The following is a 16,440-nucleotide window of genomic DNA, read 5'->3' as shown; positions in this document are numbered from 1 at the left end:
GAAGGAAATCCCACAGACGTTGCAGGAGTATGCCTTCTCATCTGTGTGTGTCCGACTGTGACTTATTTGGACGGATTTACTGCTGAATTACTTGCCACAGACATTGCAGCATTATTGCTTCTCATCTGTGTATGTCCGCACGTGAATAGCATGGACGGATTTACTGCCGAATAACTTGCCACAGACAAAGCAAGTGAGAAAGCATGTGAATAGCATGGTTGTCATCCCTGCTGAAGGATTCGCCACAGAAATTAGACCCGTAACGCTTCTCGTCTGTATGGATCCACATATGATGAGATAGAGTGTCTTTCCGGCTGAATGATTTGCCACAGACGTTGCAACAGTATGACTTCCCGTCTGTGTGTGACTGCATATGAACAGTTAGTGTGCTGTTCAGGATGAATGATTTGCCACAAACATTGCAGCCGTTTGGCTTATCCCTATATGGGTCTGCATATGGTCGTCAGACTGCCTTTCTTTATGAATGATTTGCCACAGATATTGCAGGTCTATGGCTTTTCGCCTGTATGGGTCCGCATATGATCGGTCAGACTGCCTCTCTTTACGAATGATTTGCCACAGACATTGCACCTGTATGGCTTAACGCTTGTATGAGACCGCATATGATCGATTAGTTTGCTTCTCCTTATGAATGATTTGCCACAAACATTGCACCTGTATGGCTTCTCACCTGTATGGGTCCGCATATGATCGGTCAGACTGCCTTTCTTTCTGAATGATTTCCCACAGACATTACAACTGTATGCTTTCTCGCCGCTATGGATCCGCATATGTTTGGTTAGATTGCCTTTCTGTGTGAATGAATTGCTACAAACATTGCAACTGTATGGCTTCTCACCTGTATGGGTCCGCATATGTTTGGTCAGACTGCCTTTCTGTATGAATGATTTGCTACAGACATTGCAGCTGAATGGCTTCTCACCTGTATGGGTCCGCATATGATCAGTCAGACTGCTTTTCTGTATGAATGATTTGCTACAGACATTGCAGCTGTATGGCTTCTCACCTGTATGGGTCCGCATATGTTCGGTCAGACTGCCTTTCTTTCTGAATGATTTCCCACAGACATTACAACTGTATGCTTTCTCGCCTCTATGGATCCGCATATGTTTGGTTAGATTGCCTTTCTGTATGAATGAATTGCTACAAACATTGCAACTGTATGGCTTCTCACCTGTATGGGTCCGCATATGTTTGGTCAGACTGCCTTTCTGTATGAATGATTTGCTACAGACATTGCAGCTGAATGGCTTCTCACCTGTATGGGTCCGCATATGATCAGTCAGACTGCTTTTCTGTATGAATGATTTGCTACAGACATTGCAGCTGTATGGCTTCTCACCTGTATGGGTCCGCATATGTTCGGTCAGACTGCGTTTCTTTCTGAATGATTTGATACAGACATTGCAGCTGTAAGGCTTCTCACCTGTATGGGTCCGCAAATGATCAGTCAGACTGCTTTTCTGTATGAATGACTTGCTACAGATATTGCAGCTGTATGGCTTCTCACCTGTATGGGTCCGCATATGTTTGGTCAAACTGCCTTTCTGTATGAATAATTTGCTACAGACATTGCACCTGTATGGCTTCCCGCCTGTATGGGTCCGCAAATGTACGGTCAGACTGCCTTTCAATCTGAATGATTTGCCTCAGACATTACAACTGAATGGTTTCTCGCCTGTATGGATTCGCATATGTTCGGTTAGATTGCCTTTTTGTATGAAGGAATTGCTACAGACATTGCAACAGTATGGCCTCTCGCCTGTATGGGTCCGCATATGAACGGTTAGTTTGCCTCTCTTTATGAATGATTTGCCACAGACACCGCAGCTGTACGGCTTGTCACCTCTATGGGTCCGCATATGTTCGGCTAGTTTGCCTCTCCTTATGAATGATTTGCCACAGACATTGCAACTGCATAGCTTCTCGCCTGTATGGGTCCAGATATGTTCGCTTAGATTGCCTCTCCTAATGAATGTTTTACCACAGACACCGCAATTGTATGGCTTCTCCCTTGTATGGGTCCGCATATGTTTGGTTAGATTGCCTTTCTGAATGAATGTTTTGCTACAGACATTGCAATGGTACGGCTTCCCGCCTGTGTGAATACCCATGTGACCTGCTAGTTTTTTCCGGCTGAAGGATTTTCCACAGACGTTGCAGCAGTATCGCTTCTCACCCGTGTGAGACCGCATAACGTCCGGCCTTTTCCTAAAAATTTTATGAGATACTGAGCATTCGTTTATAATCGCACCTGTATGCAATCGCCTGTCCCCTGTCAGCTTTTTCATCTGTGTAAAGAATTTATCGGAAAATACGCACACTTGGAGCGGGTGGATCCTGAGGTGTTCCGACAAGCTGCTTCGGCTACCTAACACCTTTCCGCAGTGATCGCACTTGAAGGGTCGATCTTCCTTGTGTCTCTTCAGTTGTCGCAAGAGGTCCAACTTCCCAGCCAGTACGTCACTGCGCACACTACACCTAAAACTAGCTGATCCGCTGTCCGGAGGTTGATGATCTCTATAGCTCACCTCGGGTCTCGATCTACAGTGACAAATTAAAACCAGGTGACCAATATTTCAACAGCCAACTCCAATACAACTCTCACACAGGGGATTTGCTAATGGACATTCCAATCACTGATATCCAGTGCAGAGAGCTCGTTACTCATAAACATTACATTCCTGACAGTAAACATCATCTGAGGTTAAATTTCAAAAGCTCTCACTTGTAACGAGAATGCGTTGCGTCTTTTCTTAATCACGATATCACGCGCAAGAAACTTGTCACGGTTTAGAAATGTACGAGTTAATAGACCTCATTTGAAGAAAGCATGAGAAGTGGTCCAGCCTAAAAGGGTAAATATTCATACAAGCTCTTTAATCCAGCACATATTATTCTACCGAAATCCGTAGTCTGTTCTCCTACATAAAAAACGGCATATGCTTTGGAGTTTTGATCTTGTTGAACCACTCTGCGCTTTGTCGCACGCAAGTAATAATTTTTGTAAAGGACCTTGATCTTGAGGTTGTTTGAGAGAATGTCTGTGTTGTAGATATTAATAAAGTTGAGAACGTTTGCCGACATTCAGCAAGATCTGTTGCAACATGGCTAATCTTTTATGAATGTTATTTTGTCACACAAATATACATATTGCATTTGTACATTGTTATCATATCACTATAGCATTTTATTATGTCACTGTGTCGCTTTTCCGAAATATGTATCTTTGATGTGCAATCAAACATAGCCAACCTATATATAGGACGGTAGGTTTATACAAGGACGTTCATACTTACTACCATGTACTACATCAATCTACGTCTTAATTGCTGTATTTAATACGGAAACCAATAATCCTGATGAAATCGTGGAAAAGCTGAAATGTAACAAGTATACGACGACTCTCTCCCTAGCATTGATACTGTCTTTTCTCCTCAAGACACTGCTGTTATAGACATTATGAAGGCAACACAGAATATGGCTTTGTTGGCAGCGTTTTATTACAATGTTCTAATATCCTGATTTTGAAACCAAACACAACCTATCGTGCCCTTGAATATTCTTACAAGTATTACTTTAACAATACGGATAGAAGGAGCATGAAACTTAAGGCTTGAGCCAAAATTCGAGATGACAAGACGTTGAATTGCACCGTAGTGGATATTGCTGCTATGTAAAGGAAGGAATGTTATTCTATTTATTTCAAAAGGTCACGGGCAACGCGATTATTTTTAGTGGATTGATAACATAGTTGTATAGCATCAAATTCTGTGCCTGTCTCCCCACCACAGAGTAGTTCTACATATTCTACGAAAGAACGGTTAAAGGTGAGATAAGCTTACAACTGCCACATGGGAAAATCGATCACGCAAGCTAAAATATATCGTAACATGAACTGGTACTTTCCAATTCATGCTGTATGAAATGAATTCACAAGGCCCAGTCGAATGCATGACTGGCTCACAAGCAAAGTAATGGGAGGCTCGACCATGTATTGTTACTGCACTCTTTGGAGAAAATAAGTGGACAAATGAATGGGGGACATTGATTCCATATATGACAGACTAAACCTCTTGATCATCAAACAAGATATTGATGTTAACACCACTAGACAACAGGGGGCAGAAAATACGACACTGGATTGTATGTCATGCGTTCTGTGGCATATCACGCCAAGGTAAGGTGCAAACGTCTCTAACCCTTCTTCTTTACGTGAATACGTGATTCTTGTGACAAGTAATTTATCAGGTTCACAAATAGTTTTCAGTAAAATAATGTTTCATTTTGCATTGTTAAATATTCTACACGAACCAGCTGTAACACGTGGCGCGTCCCAGGTGACGGATACGGGTTCCCCGCTGGCCTGCTGATGAACTTGAGCAAAATATAAAAGCTCTCGCGTACCAAACATGTACAAAGTCTTAATGGCAACTTTGGCGGAGATGGAGACGTCCAGTAGGGACCAGGTGGCGGAAGATGTACACTAAATTTCTGGAAGTTAATGCAGAAAAGAGGGTAGCGTTTATCCTCTAGAGGAGTGGCTGCAAAAGGCATCTGTTCTCCATGTCCGAAGCTGCGTTACTCCCTTCTGTCATGAGCTCTAAAATGCTTCAAGACAAGCCGGCCGTAAAATAATACCGTTACATCATTACAGAAATAGTTCTCATGGTATCGGAGCCAAGGTTAGTGCAGCCCCTGGAAGGGACGCGCATTGACAGGGCCCAGTCAGCATGAAAAGTATGCTAGGGTTACCGTCGCACGGGCTGTGACGGCTAACCATGCTAGTACCCCCATTTTGTATCCCATCATTGAATTATGCCTGGATGAAGTAGCGAATAAGCCACTGCACTTGAGAGAAGGCTTGTAGGCATCTGAGAGGTGCGGGAAAAAAGATGGAATGGAGAAAAGTCATGTGAAAAGAGGTGTGGTTACTAACTGGTGTACAACAGAAACCGAAGGACAGCTCGTGGTGTTGACATTGTCATATCAGCTAAATTTGACGGTTCAGTCTCCGAGGTGCAAAAGTTTGACAATCGCTTGATGTAACTCGTCCGCACTGGGGAAAGAAGGAAATTCCAATTTTTCACAGCAACGCTCCACAAACTGACGTGCGCTTGGAAACCAAAGATGCGTTCTGGGCACTGCCTGACAAGAAGACCGCTGACTATCTTATCGCTGCCCCTGATCTGAATGGACGTGTCGGACCGAGGAAAGAAGAACAAACAGTCCATGGCGTTCATGGACATGGAGAAAAGAACGACGATGCCCAACAAATTCGCGATTATGCAGAAACTGATCATCGCAAACACACGGTTCAAAAAGAGTGATATTCATCTACTCAGTACTACAGTGGCTCCCATCCATTTCGCATTGACTACATCCTTGTGAGAGGGTGAAATCTCGAAGATGTTCTAGAGATAACAGTTGTCCCTTATTAAATCCTTGCGATGCAACAAAGACCAGTCATCTAAGCTGCGGATAAAGTCACCAAGAGCCCAATACTTCACAGAAAATAGACAAATTGGGATCAAATGGTTGCCCCTGAAGAAGGAAACTAACGTCGTTGCAAAAGTTACAGAGTCACAAATCATCATAGTTGAAGTGAGCCGCACTAAACTGAAAGACGCCTTTCGCTCTATTCCTGAAACAATTAAGTCAGGGCTACGACAACGAAGGATTAAACATGACATATGGCTAAGGAATGAAGATGTTAAATATGCAGTACGGTTGAAGAAGCAGCTGTACCACAAGTTTCTTGCTCGTTGGAATGCCTACGAGGCTGCCACTCGTAAAATGAAGGAGGTATTTGCCGTAACAAAATCAAACCGGTAGGCAGGTCTATATGTGAAACATGACATGCGCGAATTCGAGCGGAATTTTTAACGGCTAGTCCAATCGAGCCAACGCAAAACGTCAGAAGTCCAACGTTTTTACGGCATCAATGAGGAAAAAGACGATTTGCTACTGGACTGGCGGGAAGCGCGAGTACACTGGCGGAACTATTTTGACTAAATTTCAATCATGGAATTTCCGTATCTACCAATCCTAATCACCTCCGCTGTTGAAGGTCCAACGTACGAAAATGACGTCACTGAAGTCCAGACTATGCTGAAGGAAATGAAATCAGGGAAAGCCATCTGTCCCGATTATCTTCCAGCAGGGTTTTGTTTCTGTCAATGGGGGGATGCAGCAGTGTGGCTAACCATATCATCAAAGAAGGTCAAAAAAACAGACTGGCGACGGAGTATCAATTCAGAAATAAGGGAAGCCTTGGCGATTTTTCTAATCACGGCCCGAACATACTTCTGAGCCTCGCAACGAGAGACTTAGAACAAATCTTCGATAAAAGGATTAGCGATTTAGCCAAACATACAAGAAGCCAAGCTGGATTTGTGTAAAATTGTGGCGCAATAGGAGAAACCCATGCTGCCGGACTGTTACTTGAGAAACACTGTGAAAAGAATAAGAGGCTTCATGACAAATTTCTGGAACCTTAGAAGCCCTTCCATCGGGTAATTCATGACCTAATCAGTCAGCCCTACAAGTACATGGCATTCCAGAGCACCTTGCTGAGAGGGTATAATTGCTCTACAAAGAACAAATGAGTTGTGTTCAAGCTAACGCAGGAGCGTCTGATGACTTCCGCATAACTGTAGGAGTCCATCAAGCTCATTCTTGTGATGGACACAATTACCACAAACCTGCGCAGTTCAATACCATGGACACTTCTCTAAGCAAATGATATCATTTGGCTGAAGAGAATAAGCTAGACCTGCAGCGTCAAACAGAAGACTGGAACAATCAACTAGCGCAATAAGCCCCGCACCTCAACAAGAACAAGACAGAATACATTGCATTACATCGTCCAGAAGTTGGAACCATGCATGTTGACGTTGAAGATATAGCACGAGTAGAGATATTTAAGTATATTGGCTCCACAATCTATGATTATGGCTGACTTACTGATGAAGTCAACTTAAGGATATACAAAGCCTGACTGAAGTGGAGAATGACAACAGGCGCCCTTCCGAACTTTGAACGAAGGACCATCTCTAAACTAAGTTCTACCAAACTGATATCTGTCCTATCGATATCCATCCTGTCGTTTTATATGGCAACGAATGCTGCCCAGCTCTAGAGGTAGAACGCCAAATAAGCATCATGGATACGAAGTTGCTTAGGTGGAAGGCTGGCATAACTAGACTAGATCACATTTCAAATGATGTTATTAGAAAACGTTTTGGCATTGCAGCGATCCAGAAGAAAATTGGAGAAAGGCGTGTGCGCTGGTTTGGGCAAGTGTTGCGTGTAGAGGATGATACATTGGGAAAGTCAGAGTATTACACAGAATGTCGGCGAAAAGAGGCGCTAGGGACGAACCAGACAGCATAGACTGATAAAGTGCACAACGGCCTGAAAGTTGGAAGACTACATGCAGACATGGCCCGAGACCGAACTAACTGGAGTCAATGAACCACAACACCGGACCCTGCCACCAGATGCAGACTGATGAATATTCTGTTACAAAAATTGAATGCAAAGGATATGTTACACATCCTAACATTCAAATTAGTTTATTGTATGTTCAAATTTTCTCCCCTAAAGCCTATGTCCGATATCTATAAAAACTTATTTTCACAAAATAGTGTTTGAATGGCTGAACGCTTCTGGATTTCGTGTTTAAGAGACTCCTATAAATGCATTGTGAAGAAAAACTTATAACTAAAATAAAAATAAAAAATGGGTATATCTGTGTTAAATGGGAAGGACAGTTTGAATATCCGGTGAAATTCTATGAGTACCTACAAGAGGAGAGTCCGTCAGTGTATTCTAGCCTGAATAGAAATTTGCAATTCATATTTATGCTTACATACGTCATAGACAGCAGACGATCATATTAATCAGTTTGTTATTTTTACTCCGATCACGCCTATAAATATGAAGACCATGAAGGTGTGGCACAAAGTGGTCAGCTCTAAAGCCGGAAGGAAGCCACATAACTAAGTGGTTAGTTCAGGACCATGTGTCTGTACACAAACGGAAGTAAGCCTCATCACTATTTAGCTCAGGACGATGTGTCTCTCCAGAAATGGAAGGTATTCTCATCACTAATTGGTAATCTCAGAAATACGTGTATTTCCACAAGTCAACAATTAGGAAATTTTATGAACCTTAAAATCATTTCTTATGTAATTCAGTACCAAACTGGCATGGCAAATAGTTTAGACATTTTAAAGGAAGTCATTTAAGTTGCGGCACGATATTTGTAGACTGCTGAAATTAGAGTGAGGAAACAATAGCGCCTGAGGTGAGATATAAAACAAAGTGGGAAGTAGCAGATAAGATCCGGTCCACTGAATCCTTCATAAGCATCTAAAATCTATGATGTAAAATGGACTAAGCTACGTAGACAATGGACTGTCCCCTGACATATATGCCAAGAAAAAAGAAGACACACAAAATGCATGTCGCTTTGCTGGTCTCTGCACAAAATACGTTTAGAAAGTAGAAAGCTAATTTAGACTCCATCAAAAATAGAAATATGATTTTGTGTGTGAAAAGGATTCATAAGCAACATTTTTACTGGTGGTCATAATACAAGATTATTCTCTAACATAGCCTATTGTGTCCTGTTACACATGAATTACAAAGAAACAGAGAGTGTGAGCTGGTACTGGGTAGTTCTGAGGACCGACATGAATATTTCTTGCCACTAGTTGTGAAAGTACAGTAGGAACAAGTCAGTGCATCACATAAGAGCCGAGAAGACTCTAACCACTCACAAAATCAAATAAACCATTCAGAATTCGTAGTTTCCATCACAAATCTTGTTTGAAGTCAAACCATAGGCTACGACTAGCCATCGCATGACCTGCTGATACAAGGGCTTGGTTAAGAGCACCAATCCGAGACTATAGAATCATTTCCCAGGGATTATCAAAGATCATTTCACACAGTAACCAACAAAGGTGTGACAGCAAAAAATTAATTAGCAATGTCACAACTACAGTTCAAAAACACTACTGCATTAAATGTTTTTAAACAGGACATACACTTGTGGTACTTTGTAAGGTCAGTGACAATTATTACAATTTTGAAAGAATATTATATCACTACGTTATTTACCTATTATTATTATTATTATTATTATTATTAGCATAGGGCAACAAGTTAGATACATATACACAAATTATATAGTATTTACAAATATACACAGACAAGAAACAGGTTTTATAGCAGAATGTCCAGTTGAGTGATCCACTGTATGGCTTCCTCTGTTGGTTCCAAAAAGTCACTCGCGCTACCTGTGTAGGAACGTCGTGTACATTCACTTACAATATGGGGATCATCTGTCGAGATGCACCACAGTCGCACTCTGGTGATGAGATATATTTCCACTTATAAAGGGCATCCCTGCGTCGTCCATGATTTGTTCTCACCCGATTCAGAGTGGTCCAAATCTTACGCGGTAGATGATGTTCACCAGAAAAGATGTTGTGTAAGGAACTGTCTGTGGCAACTTTCCAGCGACTTCTCCATTCTTCTAAAGGGTGAAAATACCCATCAGCCAATGCGACAGCATCAAGCAAAGATGGAAGTCGTGACTCGAACCTCGTTACCTTGAGAACAGGAATATCATCCAAAACAGGCAGTTGAGAGTTCAATTCTATGTTCTTGAACTCTCGGATGGTAGCATTTCATCTTTTTAAAACAGGTGGCATTTTACCTGACAGAATTGGGAGCCAATAAAGGGATGTGGACTGGGTAGTACCAGATATTAACCGCAAGCTTGCATTCAGTTGAGTATCAATTAGTCTTGTATATGGGCTATCCAGCCAAACTGGTGCACAGTACTCAGCACACGAGAAAACCAGTCCCTAAGCAGAAGATCATGAAGTCATTGCTGATGAACTCCAACTTGAGCCATACAATTCCTGAAGGATAATATTACGTGTTTTGAGCTTTCTGGACAGATTCATAAGATGTTGTTTGTAAGATAGTGTGCGATCAAGTGTAATCCCCAAATATTTGGGATAGCTACTATGCCGAAGTTCTTGGTGACAAAAACGTACGTTGGCGATTATTCAGGTGAAAACATGACATTTCTGTTTTGTTAGGGTTAGGACACAGTTGCCATTCCTTGAAGTACGTTTCAAGTGAAATCAGGTCTCTTTGTAGCACTTCTTCTGTCACACTAAGGTCTCGATGATGAGTGGCTAGTGTTATGATATCAGCATAACAAAATGTTTGTGATGATGTTTCTGGGAGATCGGAGATATACAAATTGAACAGTAGGGGAGACAGTACCGATCCTTGGGGTAATCCATTTTTGAGCTTCCTTTCTCTACTCATACTATTTCCCATACACACTCGAAATCTTCTGTCATTGAGCATATTGCTTATAACTTGCACGATGGTCCTACAGGGTACAATTCAGAGAAGCTTGTAAATTAATCCTTCCCTCCAGACTGCGTCAAATGCTGCTGTAAGATCAATGAATACAGCTGAGGTCTTGAGTTGTTTCTGGAAACCTGTTTCCATGTGGAATGTCAGTGAAAACACTTGATCGCAGCAGCTGGGATTTGGCCTGAATCCAGCTTGATCAACTGTAATACGCTGAAAAATAGTTGCGCTGATTCTGTTGTGGAATAGCCTCTCAAAAAGAAGGGCAACTGGTGTATAACTGCTTGGGTCAGTGGCAGGCTTACCTGGTTTCAAGATGGAAATCACTTTCGTTCGTTTGAATTCTGCCGGGAGTTGTCTGTTCTGTAGAAGGTCGGTAAAAAAAATTACCAGCCAACTTCTTGCATTCTTCCCTAAATGAATGCGAAATTCTGGATGAATGTCGTCAAAATCTGGAGCTGTACTTGGTTTGACGTCTTTGAGAGCAGTATTGATGTCTTGCACCGTAAGCGGTTGTGAATACCTTGATGTGCGTGGTGTTCTTGATTCCAGAGTTTGGAGCTGGCGCCGTATGTATTTGGTATGTTTCTTATCTGATGGAGTTTGGGAAGTTGTGACGATGTGAGATGCTACTTCATCCGGAGTAACTCCAGGCTGTTCCTTCACCAAATGTGTCCTTCCTCCAAGTTATCTGCGGTGCCCCCAAGATCTTCTACTGGAATGAGTTAGGTCGATATTCTCCACTGTTTCAATCCACCGTTCTCTCCGGGTAGTATCCATGCTGGAAAGAAGTTCATCAGCTATGTCTTGATCACCAGTATGCAGATATTCGTTATAGATTGCATCAGTCTCTGCATTCCAATCAGGGATGTATTCTTTTCTATGGCATACTCTTCTTAGCCTCCATCATAACTGCATCTACGAAATGCTTGTAATTGTGCTTGGGAGCAATCCACCGAACACATTTATCCAGTTCAGTGGTGAATGTTGACCAATTTGCTTTTCTGAAGTCCCTCCGAGCATGTGGTATTGACCGTACAACAGGAATTTTGATGCCAATGTCCACTACAATGGGGCTATGTTGACTGTGGGGAAAATGTCTTAACACTTTACGACTGGTATGTAAGGGCTGTCCTGCCTCATTGCAGCTAACAAATCACAAGTCAGGATTGAAATCCCTATTTCATGCAGCTCATTGGAAAGTACCAAGATCTTTTGGGTAAAAAATCAGATGGAGATTGTTCATTTCTGTCCATTCTACGAGTTTCTTTCCACATTCATCGTTATTCGAGCACTTCCATAGTTCCTGATGGCTGTTGAAGTCGCCTATATAAACTGCAGGGTGTTGAGCAGTCGGGAGTACGGTACCTGACCACTGTGCGTTTGGGGTTTATAAATGTTAAAAATAGTAACATGTGCCACTCGCACAGCAACACAATGGATGCCTTCGTTTTTGTCTTCGTTTTGAAAGAGCAGTGAGGCATCTCGGATATTATTACGAACATAAGTAGCTATACCATGTGCACTGTGATATGTTGCACCAAGAGCTGTGAAACCATCAATGAGGCCCCTTTTCCGAAACTCTTCTTCATTGGCTGTATGGATTTCGTGTATAACCACAACATCTATAATGTTATAACTTTGGATACGTAGTCACATTTTGCTCTGCTGATGATTTCTACGTTAAGCTCGAAAACATGGATGAAAGGTCCGATGTTTCTTGTCTGGTAGCTCTGAGAAGAGCCATTTCCATGAAATACTTCTGCCATTGTTGGAGGATCTTTAAAAAGATAGGTCCAGCAGCCACAGTTATTGCTTTCTTAGCACCACCCGGGGGTCACGTGTAGGGCACTTTGAGGGTAAACCTACAGACGTGAAGCAATAATGTACCGCCTATTTATCTACTTTTATGAGATAATAAATTCACTTACTTGAAGAATTCTGAATTTTTTTAGGCAACCTGAACAAATTTAAAACTCCACTTGTACCTTTCCATTTTATTAGTTAATACTAATTGTGTAAGTATGTTTGCAATCAACACACCAGAAGCACCTGACTGACAATGAACACTAAAATGAATCAGAAAGTGTGGACACATCACTGGAATGAACACAAATTCTATAGCAAAATTTTTTATGCTTACAACAATGCACAAGTTTTATTTGAAAACTATGATACCGAAGATGTAGCATAACTGACCTCAAAGTTTCATTTCTACAACACATTATCTGCTTTGGCGTCCACAAATGGAGGAATCTGACTTAACACACAAGAGAACAGAAATGATCAGAAGAAAGGAATCTAACCAAATAATTTCAAAATGACATTCTTCGAGTTATCACATTATTGAACTCAGCCATCATTATATTGATTAATGAAACTGATTATGTTAGTTAGAAATATTTATTGTTTACAATGTACAGAAATCTTAACAATTTCGAATTAGTAGATCTAATTTTTAATCTACAAATATCGCTTTTTCTGTGTGTCACTGTTGGCATGAACGTATAAAAATATTACTCAGAATATCTGGAAGCAATAGTTTCAGATAGCTTTTCAGATGATAAGCATGTGATGAACAAATGATGCAGAGAAAGTGAAAGAAAGAACACTTTTTCATGGTTGCTTAAAGGAATTGTAAACAAATACACTTCAAAAATATCTAGCTTTACCAGAGATTCTTTTTGTAGATATATATTGAATAAAACTACGAGTACATGATGGAAAATTAAATATGACCTTAAAGTTCCTGAATATTTTAGATAATTTTAACCAATAGAATTTTCAGATATTAGTGTTTAAATGTAACCTTGTAAAGACAGGATTGAACTGATGAAAATGGCCACTTTTGGAGATAAACCAACCACTACTGAACACAACTGTGAATAGGTACAACATATTCCATATTGTATAGGACTTGTAGTGTACGTACTTTGTTTCTTCTTTGATGTATGGCAACAGCTGATCATCAGTTTGTTCCTCTATGCATATTTCCTCCTTAGTATCTTCGGAAGGCTGTCAGTAAGAAATAAGAAAAGTAGAATAAAGAAGTAAGGAATAAAAATATTTAGGCCTAAAATAAAAACAGCTGAGAAAATAAATTTCATAGTGGCACAAGAAGAGTTTAATTAATTTATCTCCCATTTAAAAAATATATAATTGAAAGGAACAATCAAATGAAAATCCCATTAAATGCAAGAGAGGTGTCTACCGTGGTGGCAAATGGTACACAAAAATACATTATTATCAAGCACTAAATTTTAAAAGAACAGAGAAGAAGACAATTTCCTAAAAACAGTATTCTACAATTTTTGCTATTTTTTTCTATTAAGCACACAGCTCATCCTTAATAAATTTATAGAATTTACAAACTCTTACTCATAATTTTTTTCTGTTTTACAAACATAATCAACACATATACCACTTGTGCAACTACTTCAAATAATACTATACAAATTCTATTAGGTTAAAATTTTCATTGCATTTACTTATTTAATTTTTTACCCTTTTTGGAACCTAACTTGCACTATGACCTGCTGTGTTTTAACCTGAGTCCCTTTTGCCACTGCTTTTCAAACAATTCATGAGATATAAGAACATGACAAGGAACCCACTGTTGGACAGCAGTAGACACAGTAGCATAGAAAGGGAGGAACACTGCAAATTTGTAAATTTAAAATCACCTACATATTTGTGAATATTCAGCAGAGTATATGTATACATACATGTATGGGTGGAGGTACTTCCATGTATGTGAACATGTACAATTTTAGGAAAATAAATAATAGTAAGCAGTATCTCCGAATCATTACACAATACCATCCCTTGCTTCTATTTCTCTTTCTGTTGATCCCTAATTCCACAATGACTAGCCATTTTCTTCATCCTCTTATATTCATATTGCCCTGTTCACATCTCCCTACATATGACTTGACTTGTCACCTCTTTGTTCATTTCCATGTTCTTATATACTTTCATTCCAAAAACACTTCACTGTAATATCAAATAATCCCACAGTACTCCCCCCACTTTCCCAACAAGTGGACAATGCTTAAATCATAAGCATAGAAATATCCATCATCCCCCTCTGTACATCACATTAAGACCAAAAGCATAAATCAGTTGATGTCCCAATCAATGAATGAATCAATCAATGAATCAATCAAACCACAGCAATTAGGGCTGTTGGTTGTTTATATAGAAAAAAGATTGTGGAAATATATGAAACATATTATTTCAATTACTAAATCATTTTCCTATAAGTGAACATTTGCCAAAATTTGTCCCCTTGAATTCAAACTTATCTTCATGTTGTGACCTTTCCTACACTTAAAGAACATGACTTAAATGTATTCATGAACTAATGTCATTCCAAGCCATCTCTCCAATGACATCACAGAATATACTGCTTAATCAAACAACTTGTCTCCTTTCTCCAAGTCTCCCCAGCTGAAACTTTGCAACATCTCTGTAACACAACTCTTTTGTTAGGAATCACCCGCAAGAAATGGAGCTATTTCTGTGGATTATTTCCTATTCTCTACTCAAGTAATACTGGTGATGGTCTCACACTCTCATTGTGGCTTTGCTGGAGATTTATATGCCCTCTCCTTTACAACCCCTAAATAACCTCATAATCTGTAAATCTGTAATCTGTAAATTTTATTTTCAATATGTTTAAATGATTACAATAATGAAGCTATATCCTTTTTATGAATAGCTAGGTACTTCCAGAGATCCCCATGAAGAAATTTCACCCATCAATACAATAATAAAACCGGAGAGGACTCTTTCTATTTGTGAAACAAAGAAACTGACTTTTCACCACGTTTACAAATATAGCATTGCACGATGTCCAACTTACAATATTGTCAAGGTCGTTTTCAGTTACTCAAAATCCTGAAACTTATTTATTACAAAGAGCCTCATCACTTATTTCAGTTCATTATTCATATTGTTTACATATATTAGAAAATAAAGGTCTCATAATACTGCCCTGTGGGACCCAATCCCATAATTGTTACAGGATCAAATAAAGCTTCACCTACTCTTATGCTCTGAGTTCTATTTTGTAGAAATACACTAGAAGTGGCCAAATTTTAATGGTAAAAGATATATTTCTACCTTTATGTAAACTACCGACCTTTATAGCCTAATCTTTGAACTTGTTTGGAGGCAAAGTTTCCACTTGGTATATCCTGGTCCACACAATTGTATTTTTTTCATACAGTGGCTACTGTGAGAACCACAATATAATTTCATTATTCACATGGTTTTGTGTCATTTTTGTTAGTGAGCATGTTCTGTTGTTTATCTTTATTACCTGCATATTGTTGCTGTTTGGAAGTAAATAATTTTACCTATTGTTAAGACTTTGCATTCTGTAAATTACATGTATTATTGATACTATTCAGGAGTTCAGTTGTATTTCTTAAGAGTGGTTCTAGAGAACTGTCAAATTTTGAGGTTATGGGGAGACGAAGAGACCTTTCGCCAAGAAAGGCACTGTCAGAGAGCTACTTCTTGAGAAACGTCATTCACAACAAGAAATAGATTCTAGATTGCAAATACCACAGCAATCTGTAAGTAGAATTTTAAAATGTGAAGATAACGGGAAGACAGAATGTGATGATGATGATGATGCTTGTTGTTTTAAGGGGCCTAACATCGAAGGTCATCGGCCCAAGACAAAATGTCAACAAAGTGTTGGAAACCGTGGGCAGAAGAAGAAACCAACCCCAAGGAGGAAGCAAAACTGATTAATTTGTCAGTAAACAACCGTAAGGTTACTAGTTTGGATTTATGTAAGAAATTAGAAGAGTATGGGTCATTTGTATTAGCCAGGACTCTGAGGCGAGAGCTGTTTAATGCTGGAATGAAAGCAAGATGACCTCAAGGCAAAGCGAAGTTTACTCCTGCTATGGCTGCAAAGAGGTTCCAGTGTGCCAAGACTCTGCAGAATTGGTCATCTGATGAATGGAAACAGGCAAGTCCATGACAATTACTGTAATT

General features: G+C 39.9%; 1 pseudogene; it reads right to left on the bottom strand.

Annotated features, from left to right (window-relative positions):
• Window positions 1–509: 509 nt before the first annotated feature.
• Window positions 510–2,216, bottom strand: LOC137503316 (zinc finger protein 84-like; annotated as a pseudogene).
• Between the last annotated feature and the right edge of the window lie 14,224 nt (window positions 2,217–16,440).

Source organism: Anabrus simplex, chromosome X (genome assembly GCF_040414725.1).
Source record: "Anabrus simplex isolate iqAnaSimp1 chromosome X, ASM4041472v1, whole genome shotgun sequence".
NCBI lineage: Eukaryota > Metazoa > Arthropoda > Insecta > Orthoptera > Tettigoniidae > Anabrus > Anabrus simplex.
The sequence above is the reverse complement of the archived record's forward strand: the minus strand, read 5'-3'. Positions and strand labels throughout refer to the sequence as shown.